The sequence below is a fragment of the Pantherophis guttatus genome, chromosome 3 (genome assembly GCF_059756535.1).
Source record: "Pantherophis guttatus breed Tessera chromosome 3, ASM5975653v1, whole genome shotgun sequence".
NCBI classification, from domain to species: Eukaryota; Metazoa; Chordata; class Lepidosauria; order Squamata; family Colubridae; genus Pantherophis; species Pantherophis guttatus.
The window spans coordinates 155875019-155902864 of NC_142065.1; the positions used below are offsets into that span (position 1 = coordinate 155875019).

The 27846-nt window shown below is 38.2% G+C and overlaps 1 long non-coding RNA gene across 2 annotated transcripts; it reads left to right on the forward strand.

Moving 5' to 3' along the window:
• The first annotated feature begins 14010 nt into the window (after positions 1-14010).
• LOC117672359 (uncharacterized) lies at positions 14011-23890 on the forward strand. 2 transcript variants are annotated; one of them, XR_015733335.1, is made up of 4 exons: positions 14011-14327; positions 15141-15192; positions 16536-16672; positions 22049-23890. It is a non-coding gene; the product is annotated as an uncharacterized LOC117672359 (long non-coding RNA). The 2 variants fall into 2 exon arrangements; XR_004593193.3 differs by having other exon boundaries at positions 14011-15192.
• The last annotated feature ends 3956 nt before the right edge of the window (positions 23891-27846 follow it).

A 27846-nucleotide genomic window follows, 5' to 3' on the forward strand; every position in this document is an offset into this window, starting at 1 on the left:
TAGCTATTTTACATTTTAATTAAAGTTAGATAAATTAAATCTAGTTTTCACCCTTTTTGAGAATGATGTCATTGTTCATAAAAATAATTGCCTTATGGCACAAAAGACTCATGGCCTTTATATATAGAAAATTACTATCCAGGTCATAAAAGCCAGCTCCATTTAATTAAGCTTTTGCATTCCTGCCACTCTTGAGTACTGAAAGTTGTATGTGGAAAACAAGAGGCAGGATAAAAATCTAAATAAATAATTAAAGAATAGAAAGAGGATGAAATAATAATAATAATTACTAATAATAGTACTACCCCATCCTAATCAACATTATACTGTTGAAAAATCTCACAGTATGGACATTTGAAAAACTGGATTGCTTCCAGTAACATATTGCAAATTATAAAGATCTGACCCAACTGTCTTAATATATGGTGTATTTATAGCTTGTGATTGGCTGCATAATATGTAAGTGTATTTATAGTTTGTGATTAGCATCCTGAATCCTAATAAGGTAAACAAACTTCGACCAGCTGTATCTTTTAGAAGTCTTGCTCAGAATCACTGAAGAACTCTGCAAACGTGGCTCATATGGTCCGAAAATTAAAGAATGACACATCCCAGCATAACGATTTCTCTAGTTTCTTTCTTTTTAAAAAAATAATAATATTCATTATAGCTACCCATGCAACCATGTCATGTAAACCAAACCGAAGTTTGATTTTTCTAATGAAACTGCACCCGAATTTTGGAAGATGAAGCTTTTTTCAAGCCAGAAGCTATACCTCTTTCTATAGTCATATGTATCAGATGACATATGCTTTGCCAGTAGGCAAGGTGGACACTGTATTTTCAATTTAGAAATTTCAGTTTGCATTTTCAGCAGTGCAGTGTGGACTTTTCTGACAGGGAATCACAAAGCATGGAACAGGCACAAAATCTATGCTTCATGTAGCCTGAGATATGACCAAAGCATTTCTGCAATTCCCTTATTCTTTTATTACGATGAAGTAGATTGTAAAGCAGCTCACTCCTTTGGTGCCACCGAGACAATCTGTTACAAAAAGGCAGAGCCAAAAGTTGACATCCCTGTCATAAACAAGTATCCAACCTTGTTTCCAAAGTTGATACAACTGTAAGATTTTTTTAAAAAATTTGCCCTTCTTTTTAAAAAAATATTACTTCTGCCGTTGTCTCTAAAGAAAATTCATCAACCAGGTGACCCTGAAAACTTACAGGGAACTTTTGAAGTAGCTTTGTAGGCTTACTGCTATCCAGAAGTTCAGTGAAAGCACTCAAGGAGTTAACGGAATCCTCTGTAGAATGTTTGCTTTCTTCTGTTTGAAATCAAACATCTGATCTTTATCTGAGGTGACAGGTTTAATGCCTTTCTTCTCTGACAAATTTTGAACTGAAGAGGAATGCAAACATATATCGGTGTGGTTTTTAAAGTGTTCATCAGAGCAAGCCAATATTGGCAGCATCGCTCACTAATAAACAGCAGAGCCAAGAGGTGGTGTCATGTGCTTTAAAAAATTAGATAAATTATACTCTTGACATCATTTACATGATTAACATGGTGGGATTTGCTATAGGTCAGGTAATTTGCTATAGTTAGGATTTGGATTCAGGAAAATTATCAATGTTCTCATATTTGTTTTATCTGTTTTAATTTGTCATGGAATATAGTGTCCTAAAAGGTCACCATTTTTAAAGTAAGAGACAAAACGTACTGAAAATGAGTCAGAATTTTTTTCCACATAAAGTAAGGCAAATGAGTAAAATTATACAGGAGAGAAAACAGGATAAACACAAAAGAAAAGACCTAAACATAAATAGAAATTGCAAAAAGGTCAATGGATTGAAAAGAAACAAAATTAAGATGATCTTAAAGCCATCGATGCTACAAGATAAAAGTATCTCAAATTAAGGAAATGAATACAATAAAAAAAAATTAACAGAGACATTGTAGTAGTTGGTTCAGAGATTAAATGTCTGCTATGAACTTTTTTTTAAAATTTGATTTATATGCCGCCCTTCTCTGGAGACTCAGGGCGGCTTATAATGTGTTAAGCAATAGCCTTCATACTTTTGTATATTTATACAAAGTCAGTTTATTGCCCCCACAATCTGGGTCCTCATTTTACCTACCTTAGAAAGGATGGAAGGTTGAGTCAACCTTGAGCCTGGTGAGATTTGAACTTGCAGTAATTGCAGGCAGCTGATGTTAATAGCAGTGCTTTAGTCTGCTGCGCCATCAGGAACTTCATGGGCACATGCAGTTTTCTTACTGAATTCTGACTAAAAAATAAGAGAAGTCACTTTGTAGAAGGACTGGCCGGAGAAATGTTGCCAGCAGAAATAAAGGCTAACCTGCCTATCTGTATAATTCTGCATATCAAAGCCAATCAAATAAAATTGCAGTGAACAAACCCAGGAGGCACTTTTCACTCGCATCCTCCCAGCATCTGCTACCTAAACCAACATTAAGTTAATACTAGGGCTGGCTCTATGAGATGTCATGGTGCAGTGATTAGGATGTCACATTAAGAACAGGAGAGCCCAGGTTTTAATTCATGGAAACTCACTGGTGACATTCAGTCACTTTTAGCCAAACTGCTACCATTGGATAGTTATGGTGAGGGAAAATAGGAAAGAGTTCAAAGTAGGCCACTTTGAACTTCTAGAAGAAAAGTGAGATCACTCTAAGGAACAAATGAATAATTCAGTAATGGAGAGTACTTATTCATCTATGGTCAGAGATGTGGTGGACTGGATTCCTGGCATCTTGTTCCCCCCCTTCATTGTTCTACAATTCCTGGAGAACAGCCAACTTAGCAAATGGTACCATTATCCATTTTAATGCAGAAAAAGGCCCTTTTAGCACTGGTTTATCCAAGCAGAAAAAAGTGCCAGCCTTCCTGTCTATTTCCACTCTACCATTAATTTAACCAAGGGGGGACTACCTGATAAGGTTAAAATCCTTCCATAGTGAGAGAGTTGAATTCAGTAAGCAATGCAAGTTTTCATTAGGGATATCAAAGGTAAAGAACTAAATGGGAGCTTAGGACAAAAGGGAAAAGGGAGGAGGGAGTATATTGTTTCTGAAGGATTTTCTCAACCACTTCCTACTCCAGCTGGGAGCACATATGCAGGCACATACAGATAGTCCTCGATTTACAACAGTTCATTTAGTGATCATTAGAAGTTACAACAGCACTGAAAAAGTGACTTATGACCATTTTTCACACTTACAACCATTGCAGCATCCTTGTGGTCTTGCGATCGAAAGTCAGATGCTTGACAACTGACTCCTATTTATGATGGTTGCAGTGTCCTGGGGTCATGTGATCACCTTCTGACAAATAAAGTCAATGGGGAAACCAGGTTCACTTAACCACTGTATTACTAAGTTAGCAACTGCATTGATTCACTTAACAACTGTGGCAAGAAAGATCATAAAATGGGGCAAATTTCACTTAACAACTGTCTCATTTAGCAATGGAAATTTTGGGCTCAGTTGTGGCCGTAAGTTGAGAACTAGCTGTATACACATATGCAACAAACAGAAAAGGGACAGAATGAAACAGTCAATGGATAAGATAGAGGTTACAACTCAGATACATCAAAATGCATCAAAATCAAATGTCTAATTCACATCTAACTTTCAGTTTTTCATGGATTTCTCTTTTTTTCCCCAGATCTCCATTCCTGCATTCCTGGAAATTTGGAGTACTGCTTCCCTGGCCTTGAAGTGATGCCCCAACCTCCATAAAGTTACAATACGGACAAAATGGAGATGCCTTTTCCTCTTTTTAAAATAACATTCTAAGAGAGGAGTCTCCAAACTTGGCAAATTTAAGACTTATGGATTTCAACTCCCAGAATTCCCTAGCCAGCCATGCTGGGAGTTGAAGTCCACAAGTCTTAACAGTTGCAAAGTTTGGAGACCCCCTGCTCTAAGACAATGAAACTTTGTTGTTCCTGATTGGTTGCCAATAGTTTTATTTTTCCAGGCTGATGGTCCCTGCCCATTGTCTAGATTGATGAATTAGAGATAACTGACAGATTGGGTTATTTTTTTCCTCTTAAACTATTTCATGTTTTCAATTTCTTGGTATGGGTTTCCCCCCATTTACAACAAATTCAACTGGATCTGAGCCAAGACATTGAAAATAATATAGCATGACTCTACCCAGAATCAATTTTGGCTTGATTGTATTTCTGCAATAGGAAATGCAAAATTACTCAATGTATGCATTCTGGGAACCTCTAAATGGAACTGCTGCAATTGTAGTTTATTGGGATTAATTTTGAAAGCTCTGGAGAATTCACAATTGCCCTTGCATCTATACTGCTGAATGGCACTAATCAGAAACAACATAATTCTATTCCTGAACCAATTGCTATTGTTGCCAATAAAAGTGGGGGCAGCAACGTGTCATGTTGCAAATGGGCTGCCTCTGTATATTTGAAAGAATGCCTTCTCCTGCATATACAGTATATTCTATTATAAGGGATAAAGAAAATATGCCAAGAATTTCTATTTTGCAAGATGTGCCTGATGACAGCATGGTCAAGGGCTTTCTTTGTCGTCACAGTTACACTCTGAAACATCTTGTTGAAACAAACTATGCATATTACCTTTGTTTCTGTCTTTGAGGGTCAAACAAGACCTTCCTTTTTTGGATATTTTTAACGACTTAACCACTCTACTGTACATTGTATTCTTCATGCTGTTCCTTCATTCTGTTTATTATTCCTATGTTTATTACTCTGTTTTATTGCTTTTTGAAGACATTTTACCTAAGGTTTTTTGTTTTGTTTTTTTTGTCAGTCATTTGGTCTAATAGTTGCAGCGCATGAAAGCTTGTTAGAGCAATAATAACAACCACATTATATGTCTCTCTAGGGGTGGAAGTCAGTGGTGGGTTGCCCCAGGTTCACACTGGTTCTATAGAACCGGTAGTAAAACTGGAGGGAGGCTCTGCCCACTGACCCTGACGTCATGAAAATGCACAGAAATGCTTGCGCAGAAGAGCGCGCATGGCCCCATTGCAAATCGCTAGTAAAGGTAAGTAGAACCCATCCCTGGTGGAAGTAGTAGGGAGAGTGCAGTGGTAGGTTGTTACCGGTTCAGTCCGGATCTTTCGAACCGGTAGTAACGGCGGCAGGAGGCTCCACCCACCCGCCCAGTCATCATCACGGATGCTCTGCGCATGCGCAGAAGTGCCACGCGCAAGCGCTCCCATTGCAAACCAGTAGCAAAGGTAAGTGGAACCCACCCCTGGGAGAGTGTATCTACTTGTCTGCCAATCACAAGAAGTGTTTCAGAGGATTGACAAACCTGAAAATTTGAAAGATAGAAGGGGTCCTTGGTGCTCTCTGAACCTGCTTATTTTCGTGCAGATGTTTCATTACCCAAACTAGGTAACATCATCAGTGCTAGTAAGGAGTGCTGTTTACTGTCAATTGATATTCTAGTGCAGGGGTGTCAAACTGTTGGCCTGTGAGTTGGATGCGTCACATGCAGGCCATGCCCACCCCAGCTCCACGAAGGGGAAAAATGTTGCGATATGTCAAATGATGGCAATGTGACGCCACGAGTTTGACACCCATGTTCTAGTGACTTGCCTGTCAATGTTGGTGGAGGTGGTCTTCGAGATTCTTTGGTTGGTCTGTTTGCTGTTGACTTCTGAGGCAGTTTTCTTGATTGGGGTATTGTTTATTTGAGTGATGGTCTGATGTTAACCTTGGAGTTAATCTATGCTGATCTGGGTGCTGATTGCTGGTTGAGAAGTGCTTGGGTCTTTTTGTTCCTTTTTGGCTAGGTGATCGTCTCTTTTGCATAGATGTTGCTAATGTCTATGTGTCTATTGATGGCTGATTTGTCAGAGTGCCAGGTTTCCAGAAATTCCCTGGCGTTTTTGGACTTGGCTTGGTCTAGGATGGTCACATTTTTGCAACTGAAATGATGATTAAATCTGTCCGTAAATTGGGAAATTAAAGAATTTTCATCATGTCTTCTGACTGCTAATTGGTGTTCGTGGATGCATTCTGCCAGTCTTCTGCCTGTTTGTCCTACATAGTGGTTGTTGCAGTCCTTACATTGTATGTTGTAGATGACTCCTATTGTTTCTGCTGGGGTTGTTGGGTCTTTTGGTCTGCTTAGGATGCTTTGAAGGGCTTTGGTTGGCTTGAAAGATACATAAAGATGGCTTTGAAAGATACATAAGGACAATTGGCTAATTGGCTTTGAAAGATACATAAGTATTGGCTGAAGCTTGGCAATGTAGAACAGTCTTTTAAGGATTTGATGTATCTGAAAGAAAGGTCGGATATTAGCATTCTGAAAAATATGCTTTCTCTAAAACTGATTTTGGTTTTGTTCATCCTTCTGTGCTCCAAAGTATTTTGCCTGCTCACCAATGGTGGGTACAGTCTCCCCCCCACCAAAGAAAACACAAAATAACAAACTTATCCCACTCAACTCCTTGCTGTTTACCATTCTACTTTTCCTTTCTGTGGACATAAATCAGCTCTTCTTTTTATTTTTAATGAAGTGCAGGACCCAGAAACATTCCTCTAAATAAAGGGTATGTTTCATGCTTCACTGTGTGGTATTTTCTCATTTATTTATTTTAGAATTGAAATATAATTGCAGGATTGTTCTGTACAGTTGCTGCAGATTTCTTTTTGTCTATGCTGCTTTCAGGGTTATAGCTATAATCCCTCTTGTCAGAAAGGAAGACAGTACTCCTGTAATGTTAACCTGACCATCCAGTGCTGAAATTAAGATTTCTCCTTATTAAAGAACCGTTCCTTATGTTGCAGGAAGAATAATTCTTCCGAATATCCTTTTTTTTCTCCCAACAGGAAACAATAATGAAATGAAGCAGGAGTGAAATTCAAAATTTTTCCCTACCGGTTCTGTGAGCATGGCTTGGTGGGCATGGCAGGGGAAGGATATTGCAAAATCTCCATTCCCACCCCACTCTGGGGCCAGCTAGAGGTGGTATTTGCCGGTTCTCCGAACTACTCAAAAATTCCGCTACCAGTTCTCCAGAACCTGTTAGAACCTGCTGGATTTCACCCCTGAAATGAACTCAATGAACTCAATAGATCAATATCAATTAACAAAGAAATAATGTTCAGTTCTCAGACAATAGCATGAGCAGAAATAGCAAAGATTATCAGGTAAGTTAATTTGCATGCTATTGTAAGCATCCTGCACCGGTTTTGATATAGCAATGTACCTAAAAAGAAAACACAAGCTATAGAAAATGCACATGGTTAACAATAATGCAATATAATCCATGCAACCTACCTTCCCATGGCAAATAATTTAATTACTAAGTAGGAGACAGATCTTTTTTCATGTCCTAAATAGTTCTCAGTTTATGAACAGGTGCTAGCTAATTCTTCTCACTCCCATTTCTCCTTTAAACTAACTTCAGCCAAGGACAACAAAAACAGAATCAATGCTGTTGGTAAATGCAAATTCCAGATTGTTATGGTTTATTTAAAATAAGCCCAGGATAAAACTTTCAAATATGGGGTGTTTGGTTCTCATTTCAGAACACTTCTTCAGATATCTTATTTCAAAGCTCAGAACCTTTCAAGCTTTGGAATATTTTGCATGCGACTGAAAAAGAAAATGTTTGGGTGGAACTCATCTTCATCTTTCTTTAACCACAGTATAAACATGTCTCAATTTTTATATACATGTCTTTATGAATTCATCTTCATCCCTAGACCACAACCAACTCAAGTTACAATACTTTTTAACTCTTCTAATTATAGAAAAGGGTGTTCTTTCTTCTTCTGACCCTTCTTGTCTTGGACACAGCCTAAGATACAATCATTGGCAATGTGATAGTCAGAACATAGACATAGTCAAAAGTTGGGATCTGTCCAGTTTTATTGGCCATTCTAATTTGCTATGGGGATACCTCTTCCTGTCTCTGGGGGATGGAAGATTTTGTATAATGAGCAAGTCTCCCCCTCTTCCCAATCTTCTATTTCAGTACCAGGTCTTGACAGACAGATACATGCATGCATTTAGCCATTGATCAACATTTGTCTCCTCTCTGAGCTTCAACCTCACCCCACATTAGGGAGAGTGATTGGTTGCTGTCCTTTGTATCAGCAGGAAATGCTCTGTGGGAAAGGAAACTAAGCCAAAGGAACCGATGAGTCACTTTTCTTAATTTATCCCACATTAAAACTGTAAGGACAGTACATTCACTAGCTTGGACACCGAGACAAAATAGGGCTTGGCAATCCGGATGGCAAATTTTTGGCCATTATATATTTCTGCTGGCTGAAGGATGGGTAGCTTACACATTAAGATGAGTCTGTGCTCTACATAGGAAAAGTTGAGTATAAAAATAGGAATAAATACACACTGAAAAGTATATGTTTGCTAAAACTGTGTATGAAAATGTTTGTACGATTTTGTATAACATGCTTTTCCAGACTAATGTGGAAATTATAGATATGGGCCAGATAGAGACTTATTCTTCTACCTCAGGGGCAAATGTGTCCTTCAGTTTGTCAAATCACATCCCTTAAATTATTTTACTTAAGGGAAGAAAATAGCCCTACTGATCCTAGTCACATAAAAACTGGAATGTACACTCTGTATATAAAGATTCAGTGATTACATGTGCATAAGGATATACATGCAGGGAAGTAGCTTTGTTCCTGTTAGCCAGAAGAAGATAAGTTATTGTGGAATCTTTACACAAAGAAAAGAGGAACAGGCTTGCTCTGGGCATCTAAAAAAACTCTTCTATCAGCTGAGGCACATGATAATTGACATGTCTCCGGCAGGACTGCCTGACCACATGGATTTCAAACAATTACTTTCCTCAGCTGTTAGATTTTCAGATGTGATCTATAGAGCGATGCTGACAGTAGATTTTCTGCCAGCAATAAAGGTGGCCTGATTCAGAGAATAATTATTGTATGCAAATGAATGTGATTTTCCTCTGCCCTTTTATGGATGATTCTGCTCTGCCATTCATCAGGGCCACAAATTTCACTTGGTAGGAGATGAAATTAAAGAGACAGGAGCCTCTGGACCTTTGTCTCTGAGTTACTAAATCCATCCGTAACTATCTTCATAAATAGATGTGCACATGGTACGAAGTGATGACAAATATCATTTTTTTTAAAAAATCCAGACATTATGCTTCAAAATTGGTTCAGGATATATCAGAAGATTGCCTTAAAGTCTGCAAGTGTAATAGCCATCCCTTTCTCACACACATACGTCCAGTCAATTGTGAAATACACTGCCTAGTTTTGCCTGCCTGTTTTAAAGGAGAAAACACAAAGAGCTATTTTGTCTCTGAACATGATTCTGTTCTGATCTTCATGTGAAATTGTGAATAGTAAGTGAAAATAACAGGTAAACATAAGTAAATTCATTCCTTTTCAATATTGGCCCCAGAATATGATGGCAAGTTCACATGAGAGCTGTAGTACAAAATGTATCTTTGTTAAGTACTAGTTTCTACATAGTTCCCAGCTTGCAGTGCACATCCTCTTCTAAGTATGGAAGAAAGAGTGATTGAGTATAAATGGAACAGGTCCACCTGTCAGTGGGCTGTCTTGTTACTCACATTGTAACAGTATCGTAGATCTAAAATGCCTTTTTCCCCTCAGTGCCACTATAAATCAGAAAAGAGCTGTTTTTTATCTGCATGTGTATCTTGCCTATGTGTGTATATGTATAAGTATACATCCACAATGCAGGAAGCACCACTAGAGGCCATCATATACTTATCTAAATAAATGCTAAATTAATGCATTTCCTTCATGGAGAATGCAATCTCTAGCATTGTCAGAACAGTATTATTGCACTGAATAAATAGTTCCCTCTGGTTTGCTGCGGCACAAAATATTTTTTTAACCAGGAAAAGCTTACAATAATCATTACAAACCACAGAAATACTCATCAGCCCACACTTTTAATAGAGATTGTTTAAAAACTGCATTTACTGCTTAGGACGAGATTACATAAAAAACTATGTTGTGACCTAAATAACTTCGATGACATCCATAAGTCAAGTCAATTGTATTAGAGTAGAAATTTCAATTCACCTTCTTGAATTGGACATGCCATGTCATAACTAGTTCCTAGTGAATGGTGATATATGTACTTTTAAACACTCCACTTTGCCTGAACTATTAGAAGTGTGGAATATTTTTTCAAGTATCAGTGGTCATTTTATGTCTGTATTTTTTAAAAATCTGGCTATGCCAATATGGTAAATTTGCTAGGGGAAATACTGTGCTATCAGACTCACTGATAGCATAGCTGCTGACAGCTTTTAGTTTTCTAAAATTTCACTAAAACCTTGCCTATATTTTCTAAACATTTTATTCCACTCTTAAAACTCATCCGGAACAAGAGAAAATGGTGGAAGAGAAGGTTGTTGGGAAGAATTTTATCAAATAAACTCACATATTTTAGTCCTGTTTCCTTCTGCCTCCTCTCACCATGGTTAGAGTGCCTTTTACTGCCCAACAGTAGAAAATCAGAAAATAAAAATAAATTTCATAATACTTCTTTAATTTGAAGGTGCTACTTACTAGATTGGAGATGATAGGAGGAAGATGAAAACTTGCAGAAGTTGACAAGATCCTACTTTCCTGGGTGGAAAATCAGAAGCAAATATAAAGTGGCATTCTGCTTTATTACATCTAGACTCTTTAGCAATCATTTCTAAGAAATCTATCCATTTTAAACTTTGTTGTATAAAATTTAAGAGTTATAGCTGTATATGGAAGGGACTGAAAAAGTCCTACTTTATGAGGGCCTCTTAATATAAATCTGAATGAGCAGCAATAGTCCTGATTTTGTTGGAGATCTACTAGGTTTAATGGCAATCTTCTCTTCCAATCTGCCAACTGTATTCTGGGGAACTGGTGGTTGAATCATTAGAGTATGTGCCTTCATAATGCTGGTAAACATTATTCCTATCTGGAATAATGTTGTATCCATTCATAATTTGGTAAATAAATAAGCAGGCCTGGAATGTATGATCAAAACTTGCTGGTACAGTGGTCTAAGCACCCTGTTATTAACACAGCTGCCTGCAATTTACTGCTGGTTCGAATCTCTCCAAGGCTCAAGGTTGACTCAGCCTTCCATCCTTTCTAAGGTAGGTGAAATGAGGACCCAGTTTGTGGGGGCAATAAGCTGACTTTGTATAAATATACAAAAGTATGAAGGCTATTGCTTAACGCACTGTAAGCCGCCCTGAGTCTCCGGAGAAGGGCGGCATATAAATCAAATTTAAAAAAAACAAAACAAAAAAAACTTCCCTGGACATGGGAAGAAATATCAGAATATCATAAATCTGCCCCTAGGTTTTAAGTCCTACATACTGTAGCCTCAAAAATGAGGAGGAAGTTTGGTAATCGTGACATATTGTCTATGATCAGAGTTAGTGTTTTCAAAGTGATTAGCATGACTGCTTAGATTGGGCTGTAGGAATAAATAACAAACCCTAAATTCTGCTGAAGATGTTACCTAGCCTGGTAATAAAACATTTGGAAACCAACCCACAAGGTTGGAGAATGAACCTCAACCCTCATCCACCACCCAAGCTACAGATATTCTCCACTATCGCAAATAAACAAGAGGTGATCTTGGCCACCCTGCTGCTCATCTGAATATATTCCTGGCTTCCTAGATCTGATCACCAGGCTGGAAATTTGTCCCCCTTCACTTCTTGGGGATCTTCAGTCTCCATATGGTAGGGGCTAGGTCTAGCAGAATCCAGGAATTCATGCCTCCATGGTAACTATGGGCTTTCTTGGATAATCTCAGGCTCAACACATGCAAGTTGTCACATATTAGGTCTTTCTTTCATTTTGAAACAGATGTTATATGATCTTGGTATGGAAATTATCACAATCAGATTATTTCCTGGTCCAGCTTTGATTGACAGCCATGCAGTTTTCATTGTGATTAACAAATGAACCTGGATGAATAATTCTAATATTTGACACAATGTCTTTGAGCAACAACTTAGCAAACTGATTTCCAAGTTCTGATGCCATGATGCAATGGGTTGCTAAACAGCTTGTACAGCCCTCGCTGGTTTTCCATTCAGCCAAAGTCAAGTGAATCAGTGGGAAAACCCAATAACATTCCATGATACTAGAGTGAAATTTCAACTACCGGTACATTTTTAAAAATAAATAATGGGGAAGTTATTCTTTAAAGAATGGGTTTAACCTGCTTCAAAGCTCTAATACAAGCTAAAATTGTTGGACAGAAAAGACTGAGTACACTCATACTTTTAATGGGCAATTGGAGAATGTTGTGAAATTAAATCTGTACCCTAAGCACTGCTTACTGTTGTGAAGATGAGTCTTTATGGAACAGGCATTAAAAATGATGGCATTATCATTCAACCAGCTTTCACACTAACACGTCTCTCCCTGTCTCTCTCTCTCTCTCTCTCTTTTTCTCTTTCGCAAATACAATTGTATGCCAGCTGGAAGCATTCTTTTCTAACCTCATTGTATCAGTACTTTCAATATATGGAAGACTGACCATATATTTTAAGAATATATATACACTAATATTGGAAATATTGTCTTCTCTGCACTGGAGTGCATCCTTCAGTTTGAGATAGCATCTGTCAAATGAGTTTTTCTATCAATATAACACTGTTTCAACACTTAATACAAAGCAGAGCAAAGGTGTTCACAGAAGGCAAGGGATGCACATTCATTAAAAGACAGCAGCATTGGGTTCATTTTTATGCCCAGAAGTTCTGTCAGTGGTAGCACTTTCTTCCTTCTTGAGTACTTTGTCACCCATCTCACACTTGGCTTTGGCAATATTTATATGAGCCAAGCTGGTGACAATTACAGGACCACTGCCTTGGCAATGTGAATTAAAGTAGATATCAGAAATCAGAGATTCTTCAGATTTTGACAGGCTTCAATTTACGGTTTCTCACCACTGGCCATGATAAGAAGGTCTGATGAAGGTGGGTAGCCAACAACATCCGGGGGGGAGGAATGTTTTTTCCACCTCAGTATCAAAGTAATATCCAAGTTATATATTCTTCTGTTTCAAGAGCACAACTGCAGAATAAATTAAAAATGCTGAAGTGTTTCTTCTTTTTCCATCCTTGATTCTTGCCAACTCATTAGCAGTGGCAAGTCTCATGAGCTAAGCTTTCTCTTGCGTGTCATCGAAAGATGGTGTGTTCTTCTTCCTCTTCTTTTTTAGTAGCTGCAAACTGCTATTACCTCTGCAAAAATATTGTCCTAGACTTTTGAAATTTGGTTAGAATTCTTTCTTGCCAACAACCTCTCTCAAATTCAGGACAAGAGTACAGATGGGGATACTTCCCCTCTCTGTACAAAAGAAATTCACCTCTCCTGCTTGAAGGAGATATCTACATTTCTGCAACAGCAGGAACTGCAAAGCAGTTAAAATTTCATTTTAAAATCTCCAACTAATTTTCTGCAGATAACTTCTGAAAATACAGTATTTTAGAATCCTCCAGCATTACAGTTAAAAAGGTGAGATTGTAAGGGTAACAGTTATATAAGCAACCATTCCCATTTTAGTGGGAATGATTAGTAGAACTTTGTGGTACAGAGAATGTCCTCTGTTTTTCCACTGTTCAGGCTGTGGTCTTTCATGACAAAAGAATTCATCATTGTTTAATTCACATTATAAGTGAAAGGAACCAACTGGATGAGCTTGGTTGTCTAGTATTGGAAAAGAAAAGAATTGCAGACTTCAGAAGTTGCGAGTGCACCATAATTGAGGTTTTTAAGAAGAGATTAGACAGCCATTTGTCTGGAATGGTAAAGAGTGTCCTGTTTGGTCAGGGAGTTGGACTAGAACAGGGGTGTCCAACCTTGGCAACTTTAAGACTTGTGGACTTCAACTCCCAGAATTGAAGTCCACAAGTCTTAAAGTTGCCAAGGTTGGACACCCCTGGACTAGAAGACTTCCAAGGTCTTCTAGACCTCCAAAGTCCCTTCCAACTCTGCTATTCTATATTCTGTAAATGTTACAGGAGATATTTCTCATGTCTAGTAAAAGTATGAAGGAAAATGTATAGGAAGCCATTGCTGCCACCCTATATTACCATTTATAGCCAGATCTCTTCTTTCCATTGCTCAGTTGATTCTTTCATTGTAGGGTGACAGAATCGGAAAGGCCATTCAAGTGACCAACTGCAACCTCTTTTTAATGCAGTAATTCAAAAATTACAAGAGAGCTTGTAACAGAAAGCTGTGTACCTTTTGCTTGAACACATTCAAGAAGGTCTACCATCTCATTCCAGGTGACTATGGCACTATGGGACTGGACATAGGAGGATTTTTATTTCAGCTGGACAATTACACAATTGTTCTTCCTAAAGAGAGAAGAGCATATCTATTGCAATGGAGTGGGGGAAACAAGAGAGGTTATACTAGAGGTTTATTTATTTTTTTAATAAACTAAGATGGCTTGCTAAAAAGCTCATGTTAGACAAGGGAATATTTACTGGGCATTACAGCATCCCTACCTTTATTTCCTTTTTTCTTTCTTATGCATACATTAAATGATTTTGCAACTGACTTTCCTGATCCTGCAACCCACAATCTTTCTTCTGATGCAAATGCTTCTGATTTCCAACCCTTCCAGACAAGGGTTGTGCTACCACAAGTTACCTCAGAGTTTCTTTTATCTGTTACCCATAATTCCCTAAAGTGAACAAAAATAATATCTCTGAAACACACACAGACACCTTGCAGGAAAGCAGTTAAAAGAAATGTAGAGTATCTTTTCACTCAAACTGTCATGTAATATCTCCACATAATGTTTCATGGCACATGACAGGAAGGATATGACACGTCTTATCACTCGTCAAAAAAGACAACTGTGTCAAGCTAACTTTGCAATTGGATGCGGGGGACAGGGATTTTGCATTAATAATAGTTTAAAAAAAATAACCCACTTTAAAAAAAAAAAGGCTTGTTATTAAGTTAAGTATGGAGAAGGTTATATTATACTTCAGACGTAATTTAACATTTAGGTCGTATTTTTAAGAATGCTTTTGTGACCATACCATTCTCTCCTCATTTCTTTGAATAGTTTTTCTTTGTTTCTACAGTCTGTTCTTAAAATCCTGTTCTATAAAGAGAGTGATGAACTATTTGGAAAATGTAAGTAAGCTAATGCATTTTCACACACACACACACACACACACACAGAGACGCACACAATTCAAGCATTAAATAATACTGTAACATTCTGGCATATATCAAGTAAAATAGGGAGAATGTTTCTCTTTCTCTCATCTCCCAAAACTTTTTTTTATTGTATTTAAGAACCAGTTTTAGGATTCCTCATTTTTTCTTTTTTTGAGTTTCGCCAAAGTCGATGTTGTTACATCCGATACAAACACACATGTGGTGCGGCAAAATCTTTAGCTTTTGGTAGAGGCTGCCCCTAAGAAATACTATTCAACAGAGTCTGTGCCTGTCACCGCTTCCCGTCACATGCCTGGTAATTAAACTCTGACTGATTTATTGACTGACAGCCAACAAATCCCAACCCAGTTTTTCTGATATACATACTTCCCCAGGCAAAATTCACTACAACAACAGCCCAGCTGAAAGAAAAGAGTAAGGTTGAGGGAAAAAAAGAAAGACAAAGAGTGACTGGTGGCAAATCAACATACATTTTCAAAAATCTGGTTTTAGTAGATGAAGGAAATAGATTTGGGGATTTTTTTAAAAAAAGCAGGGAAGAATGTTGTCAGATGAACATCTCTTTCAAAGCTAGGCTTTGAAAGAAAGGAGAGGAAAAAATAAGTAGCAAACATTATTACTTCAGCTTTAAGATTCATTTGAAACGGCTCACGTACAAAAGATCTCTGAAGAGGAAAACAAGACGTGCTCGCAGCTAATATTATAGTCAAGTTCCAATTTTACCTAAGGGAAAGCAGCTTTATTAAAAGTCATGACTGAAATTGCATGACAGGTGCCAATATTCTCCACCCTGACAGATGTGTCAGTTTGCAAATGCCATTTTCTTGTCAGCAGTCCCTAGATGGAGTTGCTCCTATCACCATTTGTCTCTCTTCCAGCGAGATCACACATGCCCGTTGCCTGCCTCCGAGCTGCACGGCATTGTTTGATATGTGGAATCCTCACAATGAGACTTATTAAAAGACAGTCCATTATTTTTATTTAGAGCATCTCCAAAACAACCAGAGCGGTGCGTCGCATAAGAGATAATTTTAAAAAATTGTGTGACAGGTCATCTTCGGGCCAGCTCAACTCAATTTGAAATGCATAAGGAAATAGAGCTACCCACCCACACTGCAGAGCAGTTCATAATGAGCGTGATTTGAATGACATTTAACCCTTGAATAATGGCTTTGAAAGCTGAAAGTACTGTACTGCAGTATCAGAGGCAGAGGTGGTATTCAGCATGAAAAATGGATTCTGCCCCATTTTTTCCTAAATCTTTGTTCACCTTGCATTCTCTTACTTTGTTACAGGTGGGGTTGCTCGGTGCAGCAGTAAAAGATAAAATACTCCTGATCGGCTGTATTTATGGACCCCTTTCCCTCCTCCCGTCAGTTTCAAACACAAAAGACAAATGGTGTCTCTCGATCATTGCTTGTACCAGAAGCAGGTAAAGCTGAACTCTCTCCAGCCACGGATGGGAAATTATTACAGATAAAATTATTCTTTTTTTTATAAGAATGGCAATTGGAAAGCTTCATTTTTAAAAATGCTTGCAGGGATACTTGCCAAGAGTCATGGTATCAGGGCAAAAAAAACAGCAGGACCTTAAACATAGTCCTATACCAAGATTTCTGGGTTTTTTAAAAAAATAATTATTATTTAAACAGCATCACTGCTAGTCTTTATTTCACCAAGGTTTACAATAAAAGGAGATAGAATAGCACATATCAAAGCATGTATGGTACATAATTATATGTATAAAATCATGTAAGTCCAACTTGCCAATATAAACATAATCATATCTCTGCCACTGATAATTCCTCTTCCAACTTGATGAACGTGAAGGTTTTAGCAGAGGAGTGATGGCCATAGATCCCACATTTTGCATCATAATCAAATAAATTTAATTGGACCTGCACATTAGACAATGCAAGGCAATTGCATTAGAGAGTAGATAGAAGAGAACTGTTTGATATGTGGAATCATTAAGATCAAGTTGTTTGGAGAAATAAACTGTGGATGTTATTACACCTGTGCAGCACCTCATAAGGTACCTATTATGCTCAGGTATCATTAAGGACATTTTCCCATTGGCAGCATTGAAGCAAGACTAAACAATTGCAACAGTTCACCAGCTTCAGAAGCCACACTATGCACTGCTCAAAGTAATCCTGAACACATTTGTCTAAAATAAATCCACAAAGTGATACTTTCTCAAAATTAATAAGTTTGGAAGTGACAGGGATCCATTCTAAAAATCCTGACACTCATATTCAGTACTTTTACTCTGATGTGAATACACGTATCCCAACAAAAGCATTTTGATAAAGATTTAGGACCTGTTAGAAACCACCAGGAATTTTATTTTCCTTACTTCAAACTGAAACATACTACGTACTGTTCTGTTCTGAGAACAAGGTATGAGAACGGAGGCGAGGCGAGGTAAGTATAACGTTTTATTAACAACAACAGTTAACATTAGACCCGCTCGGTGCTGAGGACCTCGGAGAGTGGGCCGCTTCTGAGGCACTAACAGCTCTTAAATATGTAGAGCTATCAGTGGCTGGGCCAATCAGGACGTGCCCATTTCCCGCCGGCTGGCAGACATCGATCGAGCCAATCTGCTGCTCTGTCCTCGTCACGTGTGCGGCGTCCGGACGCAACACGTACACTTGGACTGTAAGTCTAATTTGACTTGATTGAGATCAAGGTCAGACCCATCTCTATCTATTAGGGAATATTTAATGTTCTTGCTCTATTATTTATAGTCCATATAAGAGAACAAGAATAACTAGAGAACCTTTCAGGGACCTGATTGTCCAACATTAATGCAGAAGAAAGGTTAGTTTCATTGCAAAGCCTACTGTATAAATTGGTTCCTTAACCTCTTTGTTTTTACACATTGTTTCTGAAAGATTTATCCCCAAATTATTCAGAGGAGGGAAGGAAGGAAAGAAAGAAGAAAGACAGGAAGGAAGGAACCTAGATAGGGTTTTTCTCAGACTGTGTTAGGAACCTGAGGGAATTGCTAGACAGGGTAAGTTCCTTGTAGATTCTTTCTGAGCAGCTTTACCAGTCTGATGCAAAAGTATGCTGAATGCAAAGCAACATGATTGTTCCAAAACCCTGTATGAAAGTAAAATGTGCAAGCTGGACCATTTGCAAAAGCCATTTCAATGATTTGTCTATGAGAACACCATGGACCAGATAAACACTGTCTACTATCCTGTCATATGATCTTGCAGAAGTACAGACTGTACTTGCACTTGATAACATGAGACTGCAAAACAGCTGGAAGAAATAAAAAGGTATTCTTTTTTGCATACACAGAGTATCACATGAGTGGGAGTAAGAGGTTGAAATAAGTAAGAAAGTAGTAGGAAGAGAGTTAGCCTGAAAAAGGATGGGGAAAGGACAGTAAGCAAAGTTGAATTTAGACTGGTTGAAGATATACGTGCTCCTAGGTGATGACATATCACTGAAGAAGGGCCAGGATAGAGGTCACTATGCAGGGAATGTGTGACCTGGGATCATGTCTACTTGGCACAGTTTCCAAAGAGAAAGAAGATAGTGCAAATATCAAAGTTATGCTAACTATGAGACATTGCCAGATAACTGTATAAAGCCTTTGATTAACAGTATGAGAAAATTTATTAATAACTATATGCATACAAAGATAGGCTTGACACAGCAAGAAAAGTAGGAAAAATGTAGATTTGCTTATCCTGAAAGCCATTTGCCCAATTTCTCCCAAGTTTTTAATAAGCACTTTCAGGAAAATTCCAAGAATTCTAAAAATTAAAGCTGTCCTCGACTGGTGAAAATATATTTTTTATATTGAAAAAGTTTTACAATTACATTTTCTCCCCAATTCCCCCCCAACCCTCCCTAACCTCCCTAACCCTCCCTAACCCCCCCTAGCCCACCCCTCCCCCCCAGACTTCCACAAAATATAATCCAAATCAAAATCCCCTTTTTATAAAACTTGAATCCCTCCACCCCCTATATATTTTTCACATCTTCACAAAATTCAATTATTCTATCTCTATATAATACTTTCAGTTAAAAGCTATCTGATATTTCCTAGTTTGATATTTATTCTGCACATAATCTATCCACTTTTTCCACTCCCATACATAAGTCTCTTGTGAGCGATCTTTTAGATATGCTGAAATCTTCGCCATCTCTGCAAAGCTGGCCATCTTCAAAGTCCATTCCTCAATAGTAGGCATAGTTTCATTTTTCCAATATTGACCTATCAGTAATCTCGCTGCTGTTATCATATACAATATCAACTTAGTTTCACCCAATGTAAAACCCTTAACTATACCCAATAAAAACAATTGTGGAGAAAACTGAAAATATTGACTCTCAATTTGTCAACTCTCCATTGGCTGTCATTTCTTTTCAGTAGCATGTCTTTATGACATATCTGGTTTGTTCCTTCGTCTAGTGTTCATATATTACTGTAGTTAGAGTCGTTAATAACTAAAAGTAATCATAAAGTCAACATACTGGATGCAAACAAATCTCTTGTGACAAAGAGTTTGATAATTTAATGTGGCCACAGAGACAATCCTTTCTTGTCTGTAGTAATTATGCATCCAATCCAAGGCAGGTAAAATGAGGACCCAGACTGTGGGGGCAATAAGCTGACTTTGTATAAATATACAAAAGTATGAAGGCTATTGCTTAATGCATTGTAAGCCGCCCTGAGTCCCCGGGGCCACATTTGCCCACTAACTAACTTCCAACTAACTTCTCCTGCTGAAGCTTATTTAGTATTCTTTTATTAGTAACTAAAGATGGGTATGGCATTTTTAAAACTTTTGTCATTCCTAACTGTGTTTTCTTCCTAATAAAGTTTATGTCTTTGAATATGTAAAGTAGGGTACTTTTTCTATCCTAACAACACAATTAAGGGTAAAATGGTAGGGAGTAAAAGAATTGTTTTTCCTGAAGAAAATATGATGATTCTGGATATTAGGTTTCTAAAAGCAGGTTACTGAGCATGGCTGACTTTAGTTGACCTCAAAAAGAGCTGTGCAGGTTAGTACTTAGAAGACTAATGGGAAATTATACTGATACTGTACTACCTAGGGCTAAGAAATTGGGACAAAAATATCCCAGAAAAAAAGCAATAATAAACAATTTACTTATTGTTGCTTACAAAATGACATGGATCTGTCCATAAAGTCCAAGACAGGTTAGCAATAGGCTGTGATGCTTCTTTTCATGAAGTAGTAGTTGATGTTATTTAATATTGATTTATTAAACAATCCAGAAATAAATGAGGAATAGGATCTAAACTTCACAGGTTAATGATCCTTAAGTTACTCCTTTCTCAGTGCAGAGGAGTCACTATAGACTGGTTCTCGCAGTCAGGTCAGGGAACATAACAGAGTGTCAAGTACATTTTTGTATCTCTAGTTGTAACAGCTTTGTGTTCTGAGGTACCATTGCTGCTAATGTCATTGTAGATGACAAGGACAAGATGAGAACAGGGCCAGTCTTAGCATTATCTCATGTCTCTCCCTCAAGCAATGTCAATAGAATATTGTAGCCCTTAAAACTATCATCATCACCATCATCCCATAATACAATAATAAACCTATAAGGTTGTTCTATTGTTGGTGTGTTTGTTTTTAGCTGTGCCTCTAATGTCTTGAAACTCTGAATGGTGGTGATATACATAATCAACCATACTAAATGAATAAAGGTTCAGTTAGTAGGATTACAAAGGCAAATGTTATAACTCAGTAACTTAGAACTAAGTGCTGAGTGCTAATTTAGGACTAAGTGCTGTTATGTAGCACTTAGCTGCCAGCTACCTGCAATTAGTGTGAGTTCAAATCTCACCAGGCTCAAGGTTGACTCAGCCTTCCATCCTTCTGAGGTAGGTAAATTGAGGACCCGGATTGTGGGGGCAGTAAGCTGACTTTGTAGAAACACTGCTTATGGGGGTGGGGGGGCAAAAGCCCTAATAAGCAGGTATATACAAAAGAATGAAGGCTATTGCTATAAGTGCATTGTAAGCCACCCTGAGTCTTCGGAGAAGGGCAGAATATAAATTGAACTAATAAATAAATAAACTAAGGAGTGATACTGGAGAATTTTAATATGATTGATGCAACATTCAGAAATATTGTTAAACAAAAATATTACGGCCTAGGAATATGTTTCTAGAAATAGTGTTCCATATCAACTACCCATTCATAGTTATTTTCTTTTCAGTGACCACACACATATAATTGACTCAGAAGTAATTTTCAAAGAAATGAAGCTAAATACAGGTAATTTGAACCAATACAGCTCACATTAGTTTCCTCTGACCCATAATTCTTGGATACACAATTTTATTTCTTTTAAACCATTTATTATCTATTTCTTCCTGTCATTTTATTTCATTATAAAACTACTCTACAGTAGATATGAAAAGTTTTATCAATATACCAAATGTATTTTGTAACACAGATAACATTATTAAATACAGAAGGACTTGGGGAAAACAGAATGTTATAAAAACAACTTTCCAGAACTTCTCTTAATCTGACAAAATATATTGATTTACGACTTCCTTTTGAAAGCTTTACCACTTATTAAAACCTAGAATAATTAAAGGACCTGAAACCAACATTTTTTTTGTTTGCTTCAGTTATTTCTTATGATACTGTACTGATAATCATCACATTACCTAATTGTATGATATTTGTATGAAACTAAGTACCATTGATTCTAGTAGGAGTTAAAGACACCAGGTTACAGAAGAAATATGAGGTGTGTTGGCAGGGTGCCTACAGAGTTTCTCTTTCTCTTCATCAAGGCTTCCTCCTTTGTCAGCATGGAGGATAACCCTCCCCAGGAAGGACACACAGAGAATTCCCTGCTCACCAATCTTTGATGATGAACTGGCTTTTCCCAAAGTTGCTGACCTGCTTATCACCTTTCCTGGAACCTGAAGACAGAACTGGCCACAAAGAACTATCAGAGGCACCAGAGGAGGTGAAGGGGATATTGGGAGTTAAGACTCAGCTCTTTGTTAGCTGCTGTTCTTGAGAGGTCCCAGCATTTGTATTCTCATCCAAAACCAGAATCAATCACAGAACACACAAGCAGACCCTCACACACATACAGATGCACATACACACCTGCTATATGACTTACATTCCAAATGACTCATTAGATAGAAGCCTGTTTCCTTTCTGCCTTACTTTAGTGTCATACTGAATACCATGATGTATTATGGATTATAATCATTATGTTTCTTTTGGTACTCTGGTGTGTGTTCCTGTTTTCTTCTGGCCTGGTTTATTTCAAGACAGCCGTATCAGCACATACTCTTCCTTGCTAAGAAAACACAGCACAGGGGTAGGCCTCAAAGTAGGTGGAAGACTGGGAGAGGAGAGAGTCCTTATATAAATTAACTGCTCCTTTCCCGCACACTTTTTTTCTGTTGTCATTCACACATTGCTTATTAATTAAAAGAGTGGAGCTAGACAAGGCAATGCAAACATCCACTGCTGTTTACTAACCAGCCAAACAGAGCTCCAGACAGCTAAAACCCAACAGAAGGGATGTGCTTTTCTGTCTGTCTGCCTGCCTGCCTGCCTATCTGTCCATTTGCCTGTCTTTTACATTTTCCTGGTCTGAAGTCAGGCTGTGTTCCTGCACAAAGCAGGTGTACATAAGAGAGCCATTTTTACATCAGGCACAAAAATGGATGGAAGGGCACATTCAACAGTCCACATAAGATACCGAAAATGAGTGGGGGGGGGCAATATTCTTACAATGATCTATATAAGAAATGTCTCTCAATGAGCCATGTTTTCCATGGCTTGACAGAAGCCCTGTAGATAATTTGTGGATATCTAGACAGAAACGTTAAGAACACTTGAGTTTTTTAACACCTTTTTCTGATTCTTTCTTTCTCTAAAAAATCTATGGGGTCTTTATATCCAACAAAATAGCACGTTCGGCAGCAAGTGGCTGTAAACAAGTTTCACCTCCCAATTTACTTCAGGCTTGTCACTTCCCATCTCAGAGAATAACTAAGTTTATAAAGATCCCCAGGCTTCTGGCCTTCTTAATCATGATAACTCTTATCAGAGTCCCAAATCTCTGAAGCAGCACATTTTTCTTGTCCTCCCCCAGGAAAGACTGGTGTTTATAAGGCCATCTGTCGTAATTCTGTCAATTACCCTTTGGTGGACTGAGGCCATCGTGCCGTACAACCACCAAAGGGGTCAATCTGAAGGATTTATTCCTAGGGCCTTGAAGTTTTGGTGTACAGCTTTAACTTTCGACTAGAAAAAACATGACATCTCCCTCCTTTCTGATCCATTTGGGCATCACCTTATTCTACCATCATAATTCAGAATATAGAATCTCATTGTCCTTTAAAGTTCTAAACAACTCAGGAAGGTTTCAATTACTTCAACTATAATAAGATTATTGCAATTAAGAAGTCATGAATTTGCATGGAAATGGAGCTGAAGAAGATGTAAACCAGGCAATGATTAGGAGGATATCTCTGTACTGGGGATCACTGCTTCGCTACCAAAGTGAGATTGCAACCATCCAATTATTATTATTATTTCACCCTAAATTATGACATAGTTGTAATAATTTTGATTGCTTTATTTATACATTATCTTGAATGTAGCAATAAAAGGTAGCATAAATACTTTATTTCTCTATTTTCATTGTAATGTAGGATTTTTTAAAAAAATCATAATTTTGCTGTTTTATTTTCTGTTTTTTTGTTTTACTGTGTTCTGGTCATCTCTATAACTGAATTTTTACAAGTAGTCCTCAACTTACTAACACAATTAAGCCCAAAATTTCTGTGGCTAACCGAGAAATTTGTTAAATGAGTTTTGACCCATTTTATGACCTTTCTTGCCATATTTGTTAAGTGAATCAGTGCAATTGTTAAATTAGTAACACGGAAGTGAATCTGGCTTCCCCATTGACTTTGCTTGTCCAAAGGCCGCAAAAGGAGATCACATAACCCCGGGACATTGCAACCATCATAAATATGAGTCATTTGCCAAGCGTCTGAAATTTGATCACATGACCACAGGGATGCTGCAATGGTCATAAGTCTGAAAAACAGTTATAAGTTACTTTTTTTCAGTGCCATTGTAACTTTGAACGGTCTCTAAATGAACTGTTATAAGTCAAGGACTACCTGTACTTTATTGTTTTATAGCTTGTATATTTTTATCTGTTTAAGGTTTATTTTAAGTTGCTGGTTTCAGTTTAATTTGTTTTAAAAATATTAATTTTAGTCACTTTGGGAAACCATGGGGTTTTTTGGGTGTGTGTGTATATTAGATAAAATATACACTGTTCAAACTTTTGGCTTTGGGATATTCAGGTTGATTTCTGATCTGGGGGTCTCTTTTCATGGAATTTCTCCTTTGAGAAACATTGGCAAGACCACATTGTAATCACATACTCAATTCAGAAAGCACAGCAGGAAAGGCCAGACTTCTCTGAAGATGCCTGTGATGGTGTGAAGATGCTCAGTATTTTAAATGTTAGAGAAAAGAATATTCGGCTCTCTCCTACAATGGATAATCCCAACCTTCTCCTTCTCTTCAGTTCTCATCTATTCTTCCAGCAGTGGGTTGGAATTCTAACAGAAGCTTCCAATTCCTTTCAAAGCAGAATCTGAGGTGCAATTTTTTTTTTGCTATTTTATGTTACACCATCCTTTCCTCAGAATGGTGTCCTTTGAGGACTTACACTTCTTTCTGCTGCCAAGAACATTGCTGGCAGTTACTTTCCGTAAACATAATTTGGCTCTTCCCTGCAAATGAAAGGTACCACGACTCCATTCCCAGCTCCTTCTCTAAAAAAGCTGTGAGGAGGAATGATATATTTTAGGAAAAATAAATACCGAAGACAGACAAGCAGGAGACAGAAGGTAAGGATGGATGGAAGGCAAAAACATGCCTAGAATCAGTGCCAGCTCCAGAGTATATAGGGTGCCTCTAGGCTACGTAGACTCATCATGCCACCTCCCACCCTTGCAAAGATTTGAATTTTTTAAATAATTTAGAAGGAGGGGTGGCATGCCGGGATAATTTATGAAGCTAGGAATGAAAAGGTGCTGCTGAGATTAATAGAAATGATGGAATATACTGAATGTCCCTGAAATATTGCCTTTGGATCTAGTTTTTCTAAATGTTTTCCTTTACAGCAATCACTTCCAGGAAGTGGTCTTATCTTCGGCAACCCTCTAAACTCTGATTTCCCCTGAAGCCAGCGGTGGGTTCCACATATTCTTACTACTGGTTTGCCACGTGTGTGCATGCTTGCTTCGTACACATGTGACCTTCTGCACATGCAGTTTGCTCACATGCGTGCCTTCTGTGCATGCGCCCAACTTCAAAAATGTGGCTAAATAGGACGACATTATGTCCGGGCGAGTGGGCAAACCACCTGCAGTCGCTGCTACCGGTTTGCCCAAACTGGTACGAACCGGCTGAATACCTCTGGTCTCGTAAGTGTTCCAAATCAGAATACATGTTATGGAAAAACAAAATAAAAGAAAGGAAATGACTTAACTATCACTCAGCTAAAATTCATGTCCCCTCAGTTCAAAGAAAGCACTACAAAACCTCTTCCAACACCAGCTGTTTCTCTGAGAGAAAACTCATCTTCAGATTTATTGGAAAGTAAATTTAATGGTTTTTAAATTATTTAGTCATTGTAAGGCTTTAGAATTTAACATTGTCAACAATCAGCCTCCACCTATATGGTTACCTGAGGTCATCTTTTCTTCTTGTACAATATAGCCAATGCTTTCATATTCAGGATCCTTTTCTAGAGGGACATCCAGAGGGACGCCAATCTGGGAATGGGATTAATTCCTTCTGTTTCCACAATAGTCTAGAGCAGGGGTGTCAAACTCAAGGCCCGGAGGCTGGATGTGGCCTGTGGGGTGCTTAGATCTGGCCCGTGGGTTCACCCTGGAAACAGCAAAGAACCGGTTGGTGGTGCCTCTGCCAGTGAAAATGGAGTTCGCAAGGGCTGCAGACGGACCTTGTGAGCTCCTGTTTTCACTGGGAGAGGGTTGCAGGAGGCTGTTGCAGCTGAAAACTGAGCTCCCGAGGGACAGAGGTGGCCCTCCCAAGCTTTGTTTTCACTGGCAGAGGGTTGCAGGAGGTCGTTGCAGGTGAAAATGGAGCTTGGGAGCCCGTTTTTGCTGGCAGAGTGTCTGGGCCACCAAAGGCACTCCTGACACGAGTGATGTTGAACTGGCCATACCCACTCTGACTACGCCCACCCCAGCCCCCCAAGGCCAAACACAACCATGATGCAATCTCAATGAAATCAAGTTTGATACCCCTGGTCTACAGTTTCTATGGGTTTTGGGAAGGTGAGCTGATTAAGTTTAGCTCAGCTGTTCCTCCAAAGGAAATCTGCTTTCTTATCCTAATCAAACGTGATGTTGAAATGTTGCTCTAGCATGCCAACAAGGTTGAAATTTCTTTACCAAAGAAAGCCTGTGATCCTACGTTTTTAGGATGTAAGTCAGTGGTGAAATCTGAACCAATTTGCTACCGGTTCGCTGGCCACGCATGCGCACTGCATGCCAAGTGCATGCTGCATGCATGCATGCACAGTGCATGCCAAAAGGAGGCTTGTGAAGGTAAGTAGAACAGTGAGGGAGGGAATCAGCTGTGCCGCACAATTTAGCTTCTCTAGAATTCAGGATTTCCTGCTTTCTAGCAAAGCTAAACCCAACGGCACAGCTGATTGTCAGAAATACCAGTTCAGAGGAGAGGTAGCTTTTTTTAACTATCAGTTCAATTGAACTGGTAGCTAACTACTGGTTCGATTGAACTGGTAGCTTTTTAAACTACCGGTTCAACTGAACCAGTAGCTTTTTTTTTACTACCGGTTCGCCCAAAACGGTAGTTTTTATAACTACCGGTTTGCCCGAACCAGAGCAAACCGGTAGCATTTCACCCCTGATGTAAGTGCATTAGAAATATTCTAATTCTAATTTCTATTCTAATTTCTATTCTAATATTCTACCCTACCCTACCCTATTCTACTCTACTCTATTCTCTATAAATATTATGGCAACCTCTAAAATGGTCTGATACTGAGTTTTAATTATAGGCTATGGTCATATATGTTTATAATATGATAAAAAAAAAATCCCAGAGTATGGTTGCACATTTTAAAAAGATATTTTATCTGCTGCTAATTGTTTGGATATGTCTTCCTTTTCTATCCAGTATCACACATCTTTCCATGCATTTAAGAGAGGTGTGAAAATTTATCTTCCTCATAATCTACATTGATTGGTGGAAGCAACTGTGAGTAAACATTGAGAATGGGGGTGAGTAAAATTAGATGGTAGTTTTACCTTGGTGCAAATCTTATTACTATCGGCACATAGCTAGGTGTTAGGTTGTAAATGTAAGGTTTCATATTTGTATAAGTGTTATTTTTAGGGTGACTGTTAAAATATCCTGATATATCCTGATTTTATTGTCTTTGTGTAATGTTCACTTTTGTTTTAGCTTGAGTGTTAGCTTTCATTGTAGAAGGGTTAGGTCCTAGTGGGGTCATGCATTTAAAAAAAATTAAATGTTTTGT